This window comes from Tenrec ecaudatus, chromosome 11 (assembly GCF_050624435.1).
Source record: "Tenrec ecaudatus isolate mTenEca1 chromosome 11, mTenEca1.hap1, whole genome shotgun sequence".
NCBI lineage: Eukaryota > Metazoa > Chordata > Mammalia > Afrosoricida > Tenrecidae > Tenrec > Tenrec ecaudatus.
Window position 1 is genome coordinate 40554145 of NC_134540.1, and position 22058 is coordinate 40576202.

General features: G+C 37.9%; 1 non-coding gene across 1 annotated transcript; it reads right to left on the reverse strand.

Moving 5' to 3' along the window:
- Window positions 1–228: 228 nt before the first annotated feature.
- Window positions 229–392, reverse strand: LOC142461800 (U1 spliceosomal RNA). The gene has a single exon (XR_012786996.1). It is a non-coding gene; the product is annotated as a U1 spliceosomal RNA (small nuclear RNA).
- Between the last annotated feature and the right edge of the window lie 21666 nt (window positions 393–22058).

The window sequence follows — 22058 nt, forward strand, 5'->3', positions numbered from 1 at the left end:
CAGAGCCCTTCTTGATATTTACTATGCTTCTAAACACAGTGTAGAAGTAAATATTGATTTCTAACCATCAGCAATTATCTTTCCATGTCATGAGAACCAAAATAAAATCCACATTGTCAGTCAATGCAATGCATTTTTTGTCACTTCCTAATTTAAAAAATGGACTTAGTGTAAATTATCTGTCTTGGTAGATTTTATACTTTTAATATTTCTGTTGTTTTTTTTCCACAGGGGAGAGTGCGAATGCAGTTCCCCACAACCACAAATTCTGCAGTCGAGTTTCCCACATTTGGGGAAATAGCAGGGGTCAGCACATCTGGAGTGCAATGGGTGAGCCTCGCCCTGTGAAAACCACCTTCGTGATCACGGTATCTCCCCTGCCAGGTAAGTATAAATTTTCTCTCTTTAAAATGTAATTTTATTTTAGTTGGAACTCAATTTTGTACTTTTTTGGCACCACTTATAACTTCTAGGGTATAATTATGCAATCAAGGTCTACATATTAAGTATTTGGTAATTATTTATTTTTGTCAGGATTTTGCTTCAGCTTGGTTGGTGTTTCTCAACTCTTATTATTTCAATGCAAACCGAAGTTCTAACAGCTATTTTCAAATATATATGTGTATATAGTTTCAAAGCCTTATGCAAAATATAAGTAAAAGAAAATGGAATTTTTCATTAACTTTTAAAAAATGCATATATATGTATTTCTTCATAAAATATGTTGCTTTAAAACAGCACAATAGCTTCTTGTATCTATCAGCAGCATTCAACTAACTTGAAGTTATTAAATTTACATGAAAATAGGGAAAATGAAGAATGATGAACAACATGTAGCCATAGCATAAATTTAATTCAAAATACTTTTTATCTTGGTGATAAAAGTTAGGAATTTGACCTAATTTGTATTATTACTCTTGCCCATTGTGATCCACTCAATTGTAATGCATAGCAGTTCTGTAGAAAGAATAAAAGTGTCTCGGGGTTTCCAAAGTTGTAAACCTTTATGGAAGCAGACTGCCACGTCTCTCTTCCACAGAGAGGCTGATGGACTTGAACATCTAAACTTTCAGTTAGCAGCCAAGCACCTAACCAATGCCCAGTGGACTTTAACACAGGGCTTGCTGTGCGGAGGGTGACAGACCAAACATTGTTTCATGGTCTTGTGCATAGGTTGCTGGGAGTCCGTCATATGTCACAATGGACATAGATAAAATATCATCCAGGATTATCAGAATAAATCATCTTTAAAAGCAGACTTTAACTGTAGTCTATTTACCAGTAACTTCAAAATTAGTCTTTCAAAATGCAAACAACAATATAAATCAACTCATTTAATGTCTCAGTTTAATTAGGTGCTCTTTTAAAACTGCCAATTATAAGGAGCAAGCTTATAGTTTCATTTATTGTTCTTCAGCCTCCTAGCCGAAATAATGATTGTCTGCATTTTGAAATTGCCTCCAATTTTGCCTGTTGAGATTTTCTAAGCCTTATCACTCCCGTTTTTTTTTTTTTGCTTCCCAAGTGAGCAAGCTGATACTAATACCCAGGTGCTCTTTTTTTTTACCGCCAGTAGCAAGTTCAAGTATTGGGCAAATATGGTACAAAGATCTCTATAGTGTTCAAGAGCAAAGATGCCACTCTCGGGACTGAGCTGTATTCAGCCCAGGCCATGGCATCTTTAATCACAATGCATGCATGGGAAAGCTGGAGGATGAATGAGGAAGACAAGAGAAGGATTGATGGATGTGAATTACGGTGTTGACTGGGAATGTTAATATACCACAGACTGCCAGAAGAATGAACAAATCTGTCAGTGTGCTCCTCAGAAGGGAGACGGTGCCACTTGGTCATGTTCTCAGGAGGATACCGTGCTTGGTGAAGCAGAGGGACAGCAAAACAGAGAAGACCTTCAACAAGATGAATAGACCCAGTGGCTACAGCAAGAGGTCAAGCAGCGATGACGCTGAGGCGGGGCAGGAGTCGGCTCGGACTTGGTGTCTGTTCCCTTTCCTGGCTGGAAAGCAACAAACAGCAGCATCAGAGAAGTTCGTGCAATGCAAGCTAGGTTTTCATGAGAGAAATCTCACTCCAAATTCAACCCCAGCCACAATAACTCTCCAAAGTCAATCTCCGTTTCGCTACCTGCCTCAGCATCTAAACCAAATATTAGATCATATGTGCAGTCAGCTTCTGCTGAGAGAGAATAGCGATTGGTTCTGTGAACACAGCTAGGCAGTGCTCCCCCAGGAGGCGCATTCCGTTTCTTCCTTTAGCTTGTTAACTGCGTCCATTATGGGCTTGCTAGCATGTTCTTTCAGCTGCGCTGCTTTGAGCGATATTGACAAAATTCTGAGTGTGGGTTATAAACTTAAGCCATCTAAAGTGGAAATTTTCGTAATTAGCATTTATGATCAACAGTATGGAGTTGGAACCTTCTCAGAGTGGCCCTCAGTCATGTGTCTCAGCCTGGGTCTCAGGTGTAATCATGCATCTCAATTTCAACAGAAGGCATGGCTGACAGTAGGCTCCAGGGAAGAGCTCAAACCTGTTTACTGTTATTTTTATGCTCTAACCAGGCACTGGTTCTCATTTTTTAGAGCACTCTGGGAAGAGTTACGAGACCACTGTGTGCTTACTACCATGGCAAAGAGCAGTCAGCATGAGTCATTCTGAGGCCTTCACGTCTAAGTCCAGGAGGCTGACTTGGAAATGCCTTTGCTGTTGCCACTCTGCCCATAACCCTCCGGCTAAAAAATGATCCTGCTTCTCAGCACGATAGCGAAAGTGCTCATGGCATCTCTGTGGCACAGTCAACAATTTAATTCAACTGTTGCCATAGAGGAGACCTCTAACCCTGGTGACTGATTTAAACCTCGGGAATAAGCATAAATATGAGTAACAGAATGAAAACCAATTCCACACCAAAGAAAGTGCAAGAACCAAACACACAGAGACCTAGAACAACACATACATGGAGAGAATTTTTTTAATGATGTATAGGTCATAGGTCTACAATTGGATGCAGCTGGAAAACCGAAGTGTATTTAATTAATATAAAAATAAAATTGAAAACACCAACTGGCCTTCGTGACTCTACAACTTTGGTTCTGAATTAATGTTAACATCTGGTGCAGTATATTAATTGGCACGCCTTATGGTTTGATTGAGACTGGTGCTTAAATTACAATTATACCAAGGGATCCCACTAACTTTAAACCGGTTATCTCCTGTATCAGTCAGAGGAGTCTTCATTTTAACATTCTAAAGAGACAAAAAAAAAAGCACTAATGATTTTTTGTGACCACCCAGGCCAACTCTACATAGCTTGAAGGTGTAATTGCTAGAAGGAACAAGCCACACCATTAAAGTCTCTACTGTAAAGGGCACTGACTAGAGAAAACGCCTAACTGGGGGAAGAAGGTGTTCATACTGTTGTTTCCTCGTGAAAACAACTGGATATTTCTGAAGAAATGGTCTGTCATGATCATGTGGTCATTTCTGACAAACAGTAGACTGAGACACTAACCTAACTCTTATTTATTTACTTAGGGTAGAAAATTACCATTATCTTTTATTTTCAATGAACTTTAAAAAATATTTTATTGTGACTTGGTGGACGTCTGCAGAACAACCAATTTTACATCCACGCACATTTAATTTCATTGCATTTATTGCATTCCCCTCAATGTAACATCACTTAGTTCATGTCCTCTTGGTAATTCCTGTTTCCATCCCTCCCTTCCAAACAAGAGTCAGAATTGACTCTGGCATTGAGTTTGAATTGGTGGGATGTTTTCCATTGCTAATACTTCTGAACTTGGTCCTTGGATAAATGCTGCCCTGTTGATTTTTTATGACTAGTTATTCTAAGTTGAGCTTGTCTCTGTGTGTGTGTGTGTGTGTGTGTCATTTTTTCCCTTCTAGATCTATCTATTGTTCAGCTAAAAATTGAGCCACAGTAGGGAACTTATTTCCAGAACTAAATGGTGACTAAGGGTTAAGGATTCAGGGATCCATCAATCTCTTTCTTACTTAGACATCTGCTCTTATGATTCTTGTCTTTGGTTTGGAAAGTTTGATTATGGTGTGTTCTACTGATTTACTTTGGGGGTTCTATCCTGTTTGGGGTTCATCCGACATCTTGAATGCTTATCTCATGTGATATTGGGGAAGTTTTCCTTTTTTAAAATCATTTTATTGGCGACCCTTGCAGCTCTTATCACAACCCATACAAACATCCATTGTGTCAAGCACACTTGTCCATATGTTGCCATCATCATTTTCAAAACACTTTCTTTCTACTGAAGCCCTTGGTATCAGCTCATGTCTCCCCCTCCCGTCTCCTTCCCACCTCATGAACCATTGATAATTTATAAACTATTATTTTTTTCATGTCTTACACCAACCATTGTCTCTCTTCACCCACTTTTCTGTTGTTCGTCCCCCTGGGAAGGGGTTATATGTTGATCATTGTGAAGATGATCAACCCCACCACCTACCCTTCCCCTTCTGGTATTGCTACTCTCATTAATGGTCCTGACGAGTTTGTATATCCTGGATTCCCTGTGCTGTGAGCTCTTATCTGTACCAGTGTGCATGCTCTGGTCTAGCCGGATTTATAAGGTAGAATTAGGTTCATGATAGTGGAGGGAAAGGAAGTATTAAAGAAGTAGTGGAAACTTGTGTTTGTTTCATCAGTGCTATGCTGCATCCTGACTGGCTCATCTCTTACTGTGACCCCTTTGTGAGGGGATGTCCAAATGTCTACAGATGGACTTTATTCACATCGATATAATTTTTTGTTCTGGGCCTTTGATTCCTTATACCTGATCCTGTCAACACCTCATAATCACACAGGCTTCTTCCATATGGGCTTTGTTGCTTCTCAGCTAGATGGCTGCTTGTTTATCTTCAAGCCTTTAAGACCACAGATGCTATATCTATTGATAGCTGAGCACCATCAGCTTTCTTCACCACATTTGTTTATGCACACAATTTGTCTTCAGTGATCGTGTTCAGAAGGTGAGCATCACAGAATGCCGGGTTCTTTGAACAAAGTGTTTTTGCATTGAGGGAGTAGGGAAGCAAAGATCCAACGTCTGTCTGCTACCTTAATACTTAAACACATAAGTATATGCACATAGATCTACTTCCCTATCATTGTATATAAATATATTTACCTATGTACATGCCTGTATTTAGACCTCTATAAATGTTTTTAGCCTCCTAGCTCATTCCTGCATTTCCTTTTACTTTCCTCTTGTCCCACTATCATGTTCAACCTTCATTCAGGTTTCAATAGTTCCTCGTGGCTACCTTGCACTTCAGCAAGTCCCACCAGACATCCTATGCCCTCCTCGCCATCGATGTTAGATCACTTGTCATTGGGTTTGTCAGCACCCCCTTAACCTAACTTTTGAGCCAGTGCCCCAGAACGAAAGGAAACCACGGCTTCTAGTTTTCTGAGCTGAAAAAAGCCTTCTGATGAGCGCAGTTTCCCTTATGAAAGAACCTGTGCCGCTTTTTCTCCTTTGTGGGGTCCTTTGTTTGACATGAACTTGTCACTAAAAACTGCAAGTCCTATTTCATTCAGTTTTTTTCTCCATTTTTTTAGTCCACTCCAACCACAACTTAGGTTTGAGGACAAAGAATCTGGAGGAATTTTTAAAAGTTTTTTTCAAAAGAAACATACCATGCATATTTAAACAGCCCTTCTAGAAAGAGAAATAAACAGAAATATACTATTAAAACCTCTATATATGTGGGGTTTTTTTTTTCCCTCCACCATCCTTCCCTTCTCCCTCTTCCTCCTCTCTCTGGCCTCTTTCTTTGTAGTCATCAAAGTCTTGCCTTTGGTGTATTAAACACATATCTTCTTTTTTGCTTTTCGTTATAACAATAGTGATATTAAATATTTCTTTTTGTACAATTGACTGATTTTGCTAAGCATAATATTTTCTAGTTTGGTGTTTAGGAGAGTTGTCCTTGTTTAATATTGATGCATACAATTCCATAGTATGAATGTACCAAAGCTTGTTTATCTATTCCTCTATAGTTGGAGTTTTTGATTGTTTTCATGTTTTTGCTATTGTGGAAACTGCTACATTAGACATAGGTGTGTGCATGTCTGTTTGTGGTGTGTGTTTATTTCTTTAGGGTACACACCAAGTATAGCCATTCCAGAACCATAAGTTACATGTGTTTGCATCTGTCTGAGGAAGTCTCCCACTGGTTTCCATGGTGGATGTTCCATTCTACAGTCCCGCCAGCAACGTCAAAGCATCCCTATCTCTTCATATCTTCTCCAGCATTTACTGCTTTCTCTTTCATTGAATTTTGCCGGAAGTATCAATGTGCGGTGATGTATCGTGGTTATTTCGTTTGTATTTCTCTTAATACTAATGAGCACAAACATTACTTCACATTGTTAGTAGCCACATAGACGTCATTTTGGTAGATTGTCTATTTATGTCTTGTTCCAATTTTTTAGTTGGGTTATTTATATTTTTCTTGTTAAAGATATAGTTTTCTATAGCTTTTGGAGATTAACCTTTTATCCGATGTACTGTTACTGAATATTCTCCCCTTCAGTGAGTTCTCTTTTGATGAAATCCTTTGATGTGCGTAAATATCATATTTTTAGCAGGCTCCAGTTCTATATTTTGTCTCTTACTGTGGGATATTTTTTATTATGTTTGGTATTGTGTTCACACTATGTTTTATAAGGGTCCCTAAGTTTGTCTCTAGTTTTTCATGGTGGCTTTTATTGTTGTGTCATTTATATTTAGGTCTTTGATCCATCTTGAGTTTGTTTTTTTGTACGCTTCATTCTTTTGCAGGTGAAAATCCAGTTTTTCTAGCACTATTTGTTGAAAAGGCTATATCTTGCCCATTTAGTGTCTTTTAGTTCGTTATTAAAAATTAAGTACTTGGTTGTGTTTCTAGGTCCTCAATTCTAATCAACTTCAAATTATTGTACCACCAATGGCATATTTTGATTATCATGGCTTTATAGTAAGTTTTCAGGTCTATGAGTGAAATACCTCCTACTTTGTTTTTGTTTTTTAATAGTGTTTTATTTATCCTGGGTTTCTTTACTTTCCCCATAAAGTTGGTGAATAGTTTTCCATTTCTTTGAAAAATTGTGATGGGATTGGGATCCAAATTGCATTGAATGTGTTAAGTATTTTTGGTAAAATTGATATGCACAATGTTTAGTCGGCCTCGCCAGGAACATGGTACGTTGTTCCATTTGTGTATATTTCTTTTGGCTTCCTGGAGTGTTTTGTTGTGTTCCTTGTATGTCTTTTGTTCCTCTGGTAAGATGTATTTCTAAGTATTTTATCTTTTTGTCTAGTTGTAAATGGTATTGATCTTTCTATATCTTTTTTCAGTAACATCACTTTTAACATACAACTGATTTTGGTATGTTGATCTTGTAGCCTATTATGCTGCCAAATGTTTTAATTACTTTGAGCAATTGTTTAATTGAATCTTTGAAGGGGGGGTTATGTATATGAGTATGTCATCTGCAACCAAAGAGGATTTTAGAAGAAGGATCTGTCTATGAGGATACCATTAGTGCCTTCTTGATGTCTACAGCTCTAGCTAAAACTTCCATAATTATATTAAATAAAAGTGATGATTTAGGGCAATCTTGTCTAGTTCTCATTTGATGAGGAAATTACTTCACTTCCTTCCATTAAGTTAGACACAGGCTATTGGTTTTGAAAATATATCGTTTATTATGTGGAGAAATCACATTTCTATACCTTTTTTATTGAATGTTTTTATCTGGAATAGATGCTGATTTTTTATTCAAATGCCTTTTCTGCATCAATTGATATAATCATATGGTTCTTCTCAATTATTTTGTTTGATGAATTGCATTGATTGATTTTATAATATCAAACCATCCTTACATATTTGGTATGAATCATACTTGATCATGATGTATTATTTTTTGGTGCTTACTTGAATTCTGTTTGCTAGGATCTTATTGAGGTCATGATATGTACATTCATTAGAGATATTGGTCTGTATTTTTAATTCTGGTGATGTCTTTTTCTGGTTTGAGTATCAGAGTTAGAATTGCTTCATAAAATGAATTTAGTAGCATATTGTCCATTTATATATTGTGGAATAGTTTATACAAAATTATTACTAAGTCTTCTCTAAATGTTTGACAGAATTTTCCAGTGAAACCATCTGAGCTTGTTTTGATGTTGGGAGTTTATTTTATTTCTTTTATGACTAGCACTATTCTTCCTGTGTTATAGGCTTCTTGATATTGTCTACATTTTCTGTGGTGATTTAGGTAAACATAGTTCATTTCTAGAAATGTATCCATTTATTCTAGATTTTCAAATTTGTTAGAATATGATTTTTCATTATATGATTATATATTTATCTCATGCTATCTCTATTCTTTTAATATTCTTCTACAGTATTATGAATCAGAAATAAAATATTCCATTGTAGTTTTACAGCAGTTTGTGCTTTGTGCTCTAGACCACCCCAGGGTGATGCAATGGTGAACATGGAAGGAAAATCAAGGGCACCTCATGTTATGAGAATGATTGCCTGCAGGGGCAGTGAATTATTAATGTGTTTCAATCTGTCGTGCATAAGTTCGCTATGGGTTGGGATCGACTCAATGGCACCTAAAAATCAATAACAACAAAGAAAGCATAACAATTAATCCTGTTAACAATAACTCACAACAATCAAATCAGCATCTTCTCCCATCTTCTTTTACCCAACCCACCAGGAAATACAGCCAGTTATTTGTAGAAGTTAAAAAGACTATTCCTAGAAGAGCCATTTCTCTGTGCTACACAAGCAACTTGCTTTGCTACACAATCAACAAACAGTAAATAACTTTGTCACTATGGATTTTAATATTTTTGTCCAATGTCTGTTTCAACAACCTGTCATCAGCCATTTATCTTCACTTCAAAACTAACACAATATTGTGTTATACAGATATTCAGTGCGTACTTCAAACAACCCTGACATCACATGTAATCCTTATAGATATTGCACTAAAATTTCTCTGGGAGTCTAGAGAAAAGAATATAAAGTTGACATTATTTTTCTCTGAGATTCATTTGGTACACTGATTCAGGTCATAAAAATACTAACCAAACCTCTCACACACAGAAAAAGTCCAGCTGAGCCATTGTTCCACACATGGTGCAAGAACCCATAACTGCACTTACCTTCATGAAAACCATTTGGTTCACCAAGAGCCACTCTATTGTGACACTTAAAAAAAAAAGGTATTGTCTTGGTACCTCTGTTAGTCTGGGTACTTTATAGAAACAAATCTACAGAAACTCATATATGAGAGAGTTTTATATAAAGGTTAAGTACACATCAAGAAAACAACCCAGCCCAAAGCTGTCCAAATCCATAAGCCCACCATTAACCCATATGTCTGATCCACAAAGTTCTCCTCCATCTCACGAAACACACACTCTGATGCTGACTGCAGGCGGAAAGCTGACTCAGTGAACATGTAAGCATCTCAGAAATGGCAGGGGTCTCCACATGGCTTCTCCAGCTCCCAGGCTGGCATTGGGGTAGGTCCATGTGGCTTCTCCTCAGGGATGTTTTGCAGGAAGTGAGCCTTGCCAGCTGAAGCAGGCAACTGGTTAAGGCAGCAGCACCCTGGTCCAACCATCAGAAAGGAAGAGACTTGAGAACTTGAAAGGCAAGGCTCATGGAGCTATTTATCCCTCCTCCCTTCAATTAACCCTACATGTGTTTATCGGCCAGGTTGGCACAAGAAACTAAATACCGCAGTACCCTCGATATTTCAAAAAGCTAGCACCATTAAGGCTTTGTTTGTTTATGGAAAGGAGTCCAGCTTTTGCAGTGGTGAAGTCATTTGACTGGTGGTGGAAAGCTTAGCTGTTCAAACCCAACTGCTGCTTCATGTGAGAACGATAGGGCAGCTGGCATCCTGGAAAGGATAGCCTGTTTGCTCATCCCATAGCAGAACTCCTGAGACTATGACCCTCAAGCCAGCCTGCAGGTCTGACCATGACCTCACTGCCACTTCTCATTATATTAAAATGTTGTGGTACCTATAATCACTCATGATAACAAACAGGTGTTACTTTGCAAAAGTGCCAAAACATAACTAGTATTATTAGTCTATTATGATGTTAAAATATTTGGATATATCTAGAAATGTCTCTTTAATGTCTTTCATGCATAGAAAGGTTTTATTTATACACATACATGCTGAGATTAACATTTAAATGACCTTAGCTAAATGACCCACATCCAATGATTCCAACTTTGACTCACAGGCACATTCAAGAATGGAACTCATTCATAATCCAGGACCTTCCAGGATTACTGGAAGGATTTAAGCATCAGCATTAATGACAAGAATTGTTGGACCACAACTGCCTAATTGAAATTTGTGTTTTTTGGATTTCTTACATAAGGATTCCATTATATAAATAATAAGCATGTAGTCATGTAATGAAATGTAAAGAAAACAAAACATCTTCACAACTCAGTACCATGACAGATGGAGAAAAGAATGAAATTGTCAAGGATTTCATTTTAACAATTGTGAGGATGGCATAAGAGCAGAGTGGGTTCTTCTACCATACACAGAGTTGCTATGTACAATTTGCTGACACCTAACAATGCATGTCATCTGAAATTTAATGTGAAGCAGTATTTTTGTTCTCTGCCTCCTCAAACTATTCTCACCATTCTTCCCCATCTCATTCGCTGCCAACATCATCTATCTAACTGTTCATATGCTTAAGCTTAAAAATGCAAAAATTCAAAAGATAGGGACTATCCTTCACTATGTTATTTCCCCTCACCACATTTAACCCTTCAGCAAATATTTTATGTATTACCCCCAAACCTATTATCAACCTATTAATTTCTATCTCTAATGTTATCACCATATTCCATCATTAAGATTTTAACATCTTTGTTGGCATATGACTCATGAATAGTACAATTCAACAACTTAAACGCGTTAAAAAGAGTGGTGCAGTCATCACCACAATCATTTTAGAAGAGTTCCTTCTTTCTGCTGCTCAGTTTTCCCAGGCCCTTTCATTAGGTGCTCCTCAGACATCGTACCGTAGTTCAGTCACATGCAGCAGTCTGCATAGTTCAGTCACATGCAGCAGTCTGCATAGTTCAGTCACATCCAGCAGTCTGCATAGTTCAGTCACATGCAGCAGTCTGGTACAATTGCTATCAAATACGCTTCACAACATTCTCTTCCTTCTGCAGCTCCTTGCTATCGGCTCCCTTTGGCCCCACCCACCTCTTCCGCCATACCCACCAGGAACACTCTTCTAGTTGTTGTCTCTATGTATTCATCTCTCCTGGATTTCCTATACAGAGAAGCATAGAAAAACACCACAAAGACTCAAAAAGTCTACCCACAATGACAAAATACAACAGAAATAAACCCTAACATGAAAAAAACACAAACTATTTTTTTTAAAGAACAAACCCAAAGTGTATCATAAGGGACATCAAGTGACTAGGCTTTATTAATTCAAGTCAGATTTCTCATTTGAGCCTACTGTAGCCATTGTCTCTTCACTATTTTCTGTGTAGTAACTACTCTGTCCCCATCTCTGAATGATGATTAAAGGGAAATCGCCAGAGACGTATTCCCTAGGTAGATCCTACAAATGTATTTTGGGTTCCACGGTCATCTACATCCTTCTGCACACCAGAATCTTACAAGTTAAGTTCTCCTTCATTTGTTTATATGATGTATAATCCTTAGGTCACAGATGTTGGCATGCTTCTTTCATGTGGAATTAGTTGCCATCTCACTTAGGTGGCTGCTTGCTTGGAAATAAGTCTTTACTACCCAGCCACTATTCTTTCTGGTAGGCACCATCTATCAGCCGGGCATTTCTTCACCACACTTTGCTATAGGACCATATCTTCAGTGTTTCTTTCATGAGGCCAAGGATCGAACATATCATAAGAATTAACTAGATTGGAGCTAGGATCAAGTGTTGGCCCCAAATCCATTCTGGGTCACTTTAGAGACATTACTGTTTGTTTATGGTAGAGTATCTTATTGAGGGCGTCCAGACAGCTTGGTGGAGATCCTTACTGGTGCCAGTGACCCGTGCACCATCTTTTCCATGTATGTATCTTGAAGTTCACATTGACAGAGAGATCGTCAAGTCAGCCAGGATCAGATTTTCAAGAGAGGGGGAGGGGAGGATAACAGTTTAGTGTCTGCCTTGCAACATTATGATGGAGGTCCCCCAGACTGGCAGACATCCCTACCAGTGTGATGAGGGATACTGATGGGGAAGTCAAGTCAGTATCGGGGAAAGGGACCATAGACGTTGGGGACAAGGCAAGTGCACATCTGTTGGTAGAGCAATGGGGAGAACCAACTTCCTGGGGGGTAAAAATGACGAATAATATACTAAGGGCCCTAAAGGGGAAGTATGCCTGGTAATATGAACCTAATAAGCCACATTGGCCTGAGTGTCTATTCATTTACTGGGGACCCAGGCCACATGCCATAGAATGCTGAGGCATTGAATCCTGGGTCTTCAAGTTGCATAATATGCTCCAAAGACTGTATCAGAGGGATTGGATGTGAAAATTCCACTAGGTAATCTAGACTGTACCTCAGGCATACCTGTAACCTGACAAATAAGTCACACACACATGGTGTGCAAAGAAGCAGAAGATGGAGATACCGAGTGTTGAGTTGTCATTGGTAGGCAGGCCAACATGGACTTATTTTTTCTTGCCGTATTAAAATATGTGTTGGGTCTTCTGGTAGACCTCTGATTGACATTGCCAGTGATTATTGTGGTGAGTTTTGTCTGATACCCCACTCCCATTGTTTCTGTAAAAAGCATTCAGTCGCATAAGGTTTTGTTCTGTGCAAGTGAATAAGCCAGGCATTGTGATATGTAGTTCGCCCACAGTTGCTCTACCTTGTTTCAATAGTGTTTTTAACAATTAGAACCATGGGCTCATCAGTGACAGTGTAAACAGAAGGTCCGTATAGTTCATTTTTTAACTGGGGATCCAATCGGTTTTCCTACCTTTACTCCGGCCATCTACCCGCTCCCAATCATAAAATAGTCTTATCTCAATGTATAGCAGATACTAGGATTGGCTTCTGAAAACTTGCCACCGATTTCCCTTTTTACCAACGGCACTTCTCTGCTTAGCATACAGCTCCCTGGAGACCTGCTCTATTTATTTGTCAAGTTTATCTATGGGTGCTGGGTTTCAATCACTATGTTTATGCCCCACTAACTTTCTGGACTATTTGTTTTGTTTAAATAATGCAACTTCTGTTTCTCAGTTTAGGGGTTTTGCACTGATACCTCTGAATAGGATATTTTCTCAAATTTCACCTGTCTTTTGTGGTGTGCATGTCCCATTTAAATGTTTCTGAGAGGTCATAGCTGATGCCCAAACTAAAGTAGTCACCAAGATATTCTCTATGACATCACCTTGTTTTAATTACCTTCATGAGGCCTGTTATTATCAAACATTATTTTCTTCCTGTAATGATGATTGCTACATTTTTATTTCTACTGGAAAATAAATTTCAAACCATCTGAGAGGATATATCAGTCTTATTTATGCCTGCGTCCTCACACCCTGGGGCATTGTTTGGATGAAGAAATGTTCTGTGGACAAATATTTCCAACCAGTGAGTGGCCCCCAGTAGAACAGGAAAGAAGCTAACAGTAACAGTGAGCATTTCTGGCTGCTGGTAAGTTAGCTGCTAGGACCTTACAGTTTAATGCTGGGGAAGTGACTACCAATGCATATTCACAAGGTAACTATTTTGTAAAAGAACACTTAGCTACATATAGAATAAATTTTTTTTGGAAAGTATTAGCCTCAATCTTGATATTCAGTAGTTAATCAAAACTGATATTCACAACTAGTAGTTAATCAAACTGAAGTCTAGTTATTCATCAAACTAGTAGTTAATCAAAACTGATATTAACAGCTAGTAGTTAGTAAAACTGAAGTCTAGTTACTTCATTAAAGGGTTTTATTGAGAAGATGAGGGGGCAGTGGTGGGTGGTTCAGCGGTAGATTCTCACCTTCTATGTGAGCCGTGCCTGTCGGTTAGGGGAAGTCTGTGTATGGCTATGATGCTGAATATGTTTCGAACAAGCTTTTCAATCAAGTTGTATGAGGAAGAAAATTGAAAAGACCTAAGTTCGAAAATTATCTGATGATAAACATATGGATCAAAAAGGTCCAATTTCAACTCCTGCTGGAGATTGGGTAGGACTGCGTAGTGTTTTGATCTGGTTTTCTGGGCTTGTCTCAATGACGGTTAACAATATTGAGATGAGGTGGGTTGGCTCACAGATGTGGGGCAGCTAAAAGTAAAATTTAAATAAACAGATAAGAGAGAATAGCTATTCTCTCTTATAAAAGCAACACTTAAGGTAAAATATATAGTCATCCTAAGTACACGCGATAACTAATAAAGAATTAGCAGAATACCAATGATGTGACTTGGCCCAAAACTGTTTGCATTACTTTGAGCACCAGTCACTAACCATGACTCAGCATTCTTGTCTATGAAATATACACTAAGTTTGTCATGATTATCAGTATGACAATTACCTGGAATAATGTAAGTAAAAGCACTTATAAACATCAATGCACTACACAAGTTTTAATAATCATTGCACTTAATTCATTATCTTCCCAGATTGCGTTATTATCATGATCTACTGACACTAGGACAATTCAAGGAATATTTTTTTTTGCAAATCCTTAAAATAGCAGTTGCTATTTCAGGATCACTTGAAGCTAACTTTCAGTAATTATAAACTAACCTTCAGAAGGGTTGTTCTCTTTAGCTATGCTTTCACATACTTTTAAACATTAAACAGCAATAATTAGGCTTTATGAATATATTATAATAATCCAGGATGGCATTTGGTTACCAGTCGGGTTGCTAATCAAGGTCAGTAGTTCAAAACCACGATCTACTCCAAGGGAGAAAGCAGAGGTTTTCTACTCCTGTACAGATTTAGTCTCAGGAGCAGTGACCATTGATTCTTCCCTATTACATATCTTATAGAATAATTGTTATGCACTGTCATCCAAGTCTTTTTTGATATTTAAAGTCAATTCAACATTTAAAAAAATGTTCTCTCTAGCAATCTTTTGGATACCGAAATTGAAAACCATGAATTTCTAGACAACCGCTTCTCCCACAGGTTTCCATCATTTCAGTATGACACCAAGCTAAGCAAGGAATGATCCTTATGCCAAAAATATACAGGAACCATAGCAAAGTGTGGTGAATAAATTAGATGGTGCCCAACTATCAGATAAAATAGCACCCGGGGTTTTATTTTGTTTTTCCAAAAGGTAGTTTATTATTTCATACAGTTATTATAATAAAAGAAGTACACAAACTAGATTGTGCTGTAAGAAAGAATTTTGTAATATTAATGAAAAATATTAAATAATACCTGACTAAAAACAATAAAACTTTTATTTAAGATAGTTCTATATTGCTTCTGTTTTTTCCAATAGTTTTATTGGCACATAATTCACATATCATATAACAGAACTGTTCATTCAATCACATCAAGGGGAGTTGTACAATCACCACCACATCTATTAAAGGCTTGTTTCAAAACAAGTAGCTATCTAAGTGAGCTGTCAACTAAGTGTACATGGAAGAAGCACACCACCATCAGTGACATAATTTGCGGTCAAAGGAGGGAATAGAATCTGAGCCTAAATTGCGAGAGTTTGATTTATAGAGACTATGGATGACACTGGGAGCCCAGACCACATTTGTAGGATCTATGTAGGAAATAGGCCTCCAGTGATTCCCCCCATGCATAATGGAGGGATGGGAGGAGAGCGTTACTAACCAGAGTGCATTGGAGAGATGAGCACAGAAGATCAAAATGATCAACCTGAGGAGAACTGTTAACACCTTGTCAATTGATCGCCCCCCAACCCCCCAGATACGCATTAACTCTGATCTGGTTTTCAAGATTGTTATAGGCTTTGTTTATTCATATTAGGGTTTATCACAGATGTGTTTTGTCATTGGGGTGACCCTCTTGAATTTGTGTTATATATTTGTCTGTTTTTCAGTATGTGAAACCCAGGATTGATGAACTTACAGATACATCAAGTTGAATAAAGGTCTCTGAGGGTTCTAGTAGGGGTGGTGGTGAAGTAAAAGGGAGCTGATGTCAAGGAGTTCAAGAAAGAAAATAACATTTTGAAACAGATTTTAGTAGTAATTGCACAATACTTCTTGATGTGATTGAACTATGGAGTGATATTATGTCTGTATTAGCTCCCAATAAGATGGTTTTGAAGTATATATATCAAAGAGAGAGACAGACAGATAGACAGAATTTGCAGTTACATTAATGTTGAACATGGTATTGAAGAGCATAAACTAAAGCAAGCATAAGCAAACCATGTACCTTGTTCATACACTGCCAGTCACCTGTTTTTATAAAGTGTTATTGGAATAAAACTATGCCTTTAAATATTGGCTATGACAAATTGAAAAATATATGGCCCAAAGAAGATGAAACATTTATTATCAGATCTATGTGACAAAGCATTGCTAGTTTCTATTTAGTTTATATCAAAATATAATTTTATAATTTAAGTAAATCTCACTTACTAATTTCCTATACTTTCATCTGCTTAATTTCAATTACATTTAATATTAAAAAGACAATTATTGACACAGAACATGAAGTGTTTATTATCAAAATTTTACAAAGAAATATTGCTGATTTAGATTTAATTTATAGCAAAAATAGCACCATAATCTAAATTAATTTCATTTGACTTTATACTTTCATCTGATTAATTTTAATTACTCTTAAAATTAACATTAAAAAGACAGTTATTGACTTTTTCCATTCAATAAGCTTATTCATAAGCAAGATATTCAAAGATATTTTCAGAAGGCTGAGGCTAGGTGAAAGGAATTAAGTCTAGTTGAGTCTTATGTCTCAAATACTGTGATGAGGATATTAAAAATACCCGCTATCCAAAGATATAATGCTTGGGTATTAAAGGCTTGAAGGTAAACAAGTGGCTGAGAAGCAACAGAGTCCAAATGGAAGAAGTGCACCAGTTTGTATGATCATGAGGTGTCGTTAGGATCAGGTATTCGGCATCTAAGACCAAGAACAAAATCATACCCAATATGAATGGGGGAAGGGCATGGAGTAGAGACCCAATGCCCATCTGTAGACAATTGAACATCCCCTCACAGAAGGGTCACAGGGAAGAGATGAGCCAGTCAGGGTGCAATATTGTACCAATGAAACACACAACTTTCTTCTAGTTCTTTTGTGCTTCCTTTCCCCCACTATCATGACCTCAATTTTTCCTTACAAATCAGATTAGACCAGAACATTCACACAGCCACAGATAAAACCCTGCCACACAGGGAATACAAGATAGATAAACCCCTCAGGATCAACAATGAGAGTAGAGATATCAGGAGGATTAGGGGAGGATAGGGGCAGAAAAGGGGAATCGATTACAAGGATCAACCTATAACCCCCCTCCCAGGGGGACGAACAATGGAAAAGTGGATGAGGGGAGATGGAAGATGATGTAAAATATGGAAATAGTAATCTATAACTTATCAAGTGTTTGTGAGGGAGGGAGGGTGGGGGATGAAGGGGGAAGAAATGGGGAGCTAATATCAGGGGCTCAAGTGGGAAGAGAATGCTTTGAAAATGATGATGGCAACACATGTGCAAATGTGTTTGACACAATGAATGAATGTATGTGTTGTGGTAAGAGATGGAAGAGCCCCCAATAAAAGTACTTAATAATAATAAAAATATTTAAAATATTAACTTTACTTTCTTGGTTTCTCCTCTCATGTGAGTCTGATAAACCCATTGGAAGAATTCTGTCATAAAATATGCTACTTGTTAGAGATGGACTTTTCCCCATTGTGATAGGTTTCTTGTGCCAACTAGGCCAATAGGAACTATGGACAGAGTTTAATCAGGTCACAGCTTGACTGGAAGGCTATGGGATGAATGGTTTTCCAAAGCCTCCCCCCTTCTTTCTTCCTCCCTGGTGATTGGATGAGCACGCTGCTACTTGGGCTAGTTCTTTGCCTCAACTGTAAATATGTGCTGCACTACCTATGGGACAAGCCAACCTGTGAATCCTGTCACTAGAGCTTAAAGCTCCTTCAGGACCTGCTTTGCCATTCTGCTAGTACATATATTGCTTGAACTCAAGGCTGGTGGATCTTGTCACCATGCATTTTTTTAAGTTAAGATTCCATTGGGACCTGCTTTCCTAAGCTTCTGTGCCTCTGAGTGTTGCTGACCCACCCTGCTTTCTGATGCCTGCAGGCAGATTCTGCCTGTCTTGCCTGAGGGAAGACTGCTATGCTTGTTTCCTTGACCTTGGATGGCAGCCTGTGTGAGTTGAAGATTTTCAGTATATTAACTGTTGCAGGAAAGTGATTTGAACGAGTCCTCGGCACTGCTGTGCAGACTAATAAGCTGTCATATTCCTTCTCATTGTATAAACCTATCCTTTTATATAGATATATAATAATAAATGGCCTGGTTTTGTTTCTCTAGAGAACCCTACCTAACACGCCCATATTCCAATTCATACTCCCTTGTAGACAAAATTCATCATAAAAAAAATTGTCATGCTAAAGGCAAACTAAGACATCTAGATTGTATTGCAGAAGATTGCATCTATTTTTTTTTCATTTTTAAGTTCTCTATGGTGAATTTTTTTCCTGCTTGTAGTGTTGCAGAATAAATAAAATTTAGTTATTTAAGATTTGGAGTGGGGGAGTTTTGAGGGCTGTAATATATCCCCTGAGGTTGTTACTCGTTTTGCCCAACTATCATTTCTCACATAACTTATTTAACTTGAAATTTGGATAAGATTTTCCATCTAAGTTCCCTTCCAGATTTAAAATTCAATGATTTTTTTTAAATGGAGCTTTTTAAAGGAAGCCAGATGTTATTGAACAGCACTGTTTACTCATTAGCAACTAAATAACAAATATTTTGGGCTATCCACTTTTACTTTTAAATTTGAGCATTCTGTTACTATAACAACAAATGCCAACACAGCTTTCCTAGAAGGACAGAAAGGATTTATTCGAATGTATCACTCAATCTAGGGCTTTAATACTTAGCACCTAACACGGACTTTACTGCAGGGTTTTATTTCTCCCTCCTTTGTAATAATGCCTGTACCGTAGTATAAGCCAAGCTCTTCAGCACATTTTAATGCAGTTTTTGTGGTAAAAGTAGGTGCCTCGACTGATATTCAGGTCAGCTTATACTCGAGTATATACGGTATTCTTATTCTTCTGATTTGAAGTTTACAATGAGATTATCGTACCTACTATACCACTTATCATGGCTTTCTATTTGCTTAGTGATGTTCTTTGTGGGAGAAATACTCCAAATATACTTATTTTTGCTAGAATTGCATTAAGTCTCAAGATAATATAAAGACATCATCCAGTGAGAGAAACCATCAGTATGAAGCCATGATTGTGTCTAAGGTATACATGGTTACACAACTAGTGACAGAAAGCAAAGGAAATTGTCAATAATTCATGATTGGTGACAGATCACTTAATCTTGGTAATGGCAGGACTATAGAAACCAAGAGAGGCCACAATTGGACACATCCCCAAATACGGATTAGGAAAGTTTACAGTGTTGGTCCTGGGACTGTCTCATTACTTGGCTGCTTGATGATCCATAAGGACCAGGGTACCCCAATTTCCATCAAGGTATGCCCAGGCAAGTGCTCTGAGGACAAGACTCCCCCTGCTGGGATGACTAGGAGAATTGTAATCTACTTTCAAACACCCTCTGCTAAGAGAAAAGATTTTCCCAAGGTCATTTCATGGTGGGAGGGAGTTCTGTGCAGCCTGAATTAGATTCACGGTTCCCACTATATGTCACAGCTTTCTAAAACCAACGGCGTTCTAATTGGAACTCTGCTACATGGTCACAAACTAGTATTGTTACTGGAAATTTATCTGTAAATGATCTTAGTATGTTTAGTTTTGTCTACATACATTCTCTACGCCAATCAGCTAACATGTTGAACAAAAGGAAGAAACCTATGATTTTACACAACCTACAGGAAAACAGAAAACGAATTGTCATTATTGTACATATTTGCCATTAAGTAGATTCCAACTTGCAGCAAGCACGTGTGTGCAGAGTCGAACTCGTCCCTGGGGTTTTTAAGCCCGTGACTGTTCACAAGCAGATGGACACCTGTAAACGGGTTTGAAATGTATGGCACGTGGTAAAGCATGGAGCTCCAAGGCAATTGCACCACTCAGGGAATCCCAAAGGAAGAATGGAAAAAAATAAGAATATATTGAAGAGGGAAGAGAAAGGGGGTGAATAGTCACATTCATTTTTAAAGACGTTATTTATATATCTACTTGGTTATTGCTTCTTAGACTATTGTAAATAACGGTCCATGAAAAGAGAACTCATACGCTTTATTCTCTTACAACACTTCCGATAAGAAGTTAATAAAATGTTGCTCCAAAATTCTGTCTGGGGATTTCTCGTATGAGTTATTTTCCATTGCTCTGCATTTCTGAAGGAGCCTGGCGCATGGCGTAGGTGTTGGGCTGCTAGCCGCAATGTCAGCACCTCACAACCACCAGGTCCTGCTCCCACAACAAATTATCATCTCAGAACGCCTCTCTAGGGTTACTCTGCTTCAGAAACCACTTGGTATTTTATGTTTGTTTATGTTTCTCTACATTTTTGGAGCTGCACATTTCTAAGATAAATTTCTAATATTCACCTAAGAATCCAGTAAATTCTCTCAACTCTTGGAATTTTTGTCTTGAAGTTTAAGAAAGAAACAGCTTTATTTCCTCCTGTGAGTGACAATCATACAAATATCAGAAAAATGTTATTTATGTTTCCTTTTACTTTTCTTGCTTCTAAGCCAAACACTGTTTATTCTGTATGGCTTCTTATTTTCTCATAAAGTGTGGAACAAAACTCAAAATTATAAAAAAAAAAAGTAGTCTTATAGAGATTAATGGAGCACCAATGCCATGGCCCTTAGTCATCCTTTCGGCCTTGAATGCCACTCACCTTCAGAGTTCAATCTCCAGCCAACAGCAGATGGGTAGATCAAGTGAACAATAACCCTTGGAGGGTGCGCACACCTGCAGAAGTACACAAACCTTAGCATAATCAGGCACATGAGAACAAAATGGTAGCATTTGCCCAAGGACAAAGTTCATCAGTCGGGAAAGGTTAGGGAAGGGGAAACAGAAATAGGTAACACAGGAAGGAAGGGAGAATACTCTTATATCATGAGGATTGCAATTAATGTCACGAGATAAAATGGGTAGGATTGTTGAATGAAAGCAGATTTGCTGTGCAAACTTAAGTCTAATTTGCAATAAAATGTTTACGTAAGTTTTCTGCTTTCTTCCTTTGCACACACATCCATTTGATAACTTTTGTATATGAGACGTACTCTCCGCCTTCTCACACATCCATTTGACAACTTTTGTATATGAGACGTACTCTCCGCATTCTCACATGTGCCAAACTGATAGCAAGGCTTTTGTCCTGGGAATTGGAGTCAGTTTGGTTTTGGGGGGGGGGGGTTTGCTTTAATCTTTTTGTTCAGAGGGAGGTATGCTCACAAATCTAAACATTAACAATATTCTATCACATCTGCACACACTCAAACCTCGCTGAAGGAGTATACCATATAAAAGTCTACCTCTATAACTAGTCACTATTGTCTACAATGTTAAAATAGACTGAATTTCATCATGTTTTAATCCAAAAGAACAGGTAGTTCTAGGGGACCTTACTCCTCTTTCACCTCTTGTATTTTTGTCTTTTTTATTTGCATTTTTATTGGCTATCCATATTTGAGAGTAGAAAGGATTCATTAACTCAAGACCATGAAGTCACAATATTAAGAGGAGGAAAGGATATCTGAATTTCAAGTGGTTGTTGAATTACTCCAGT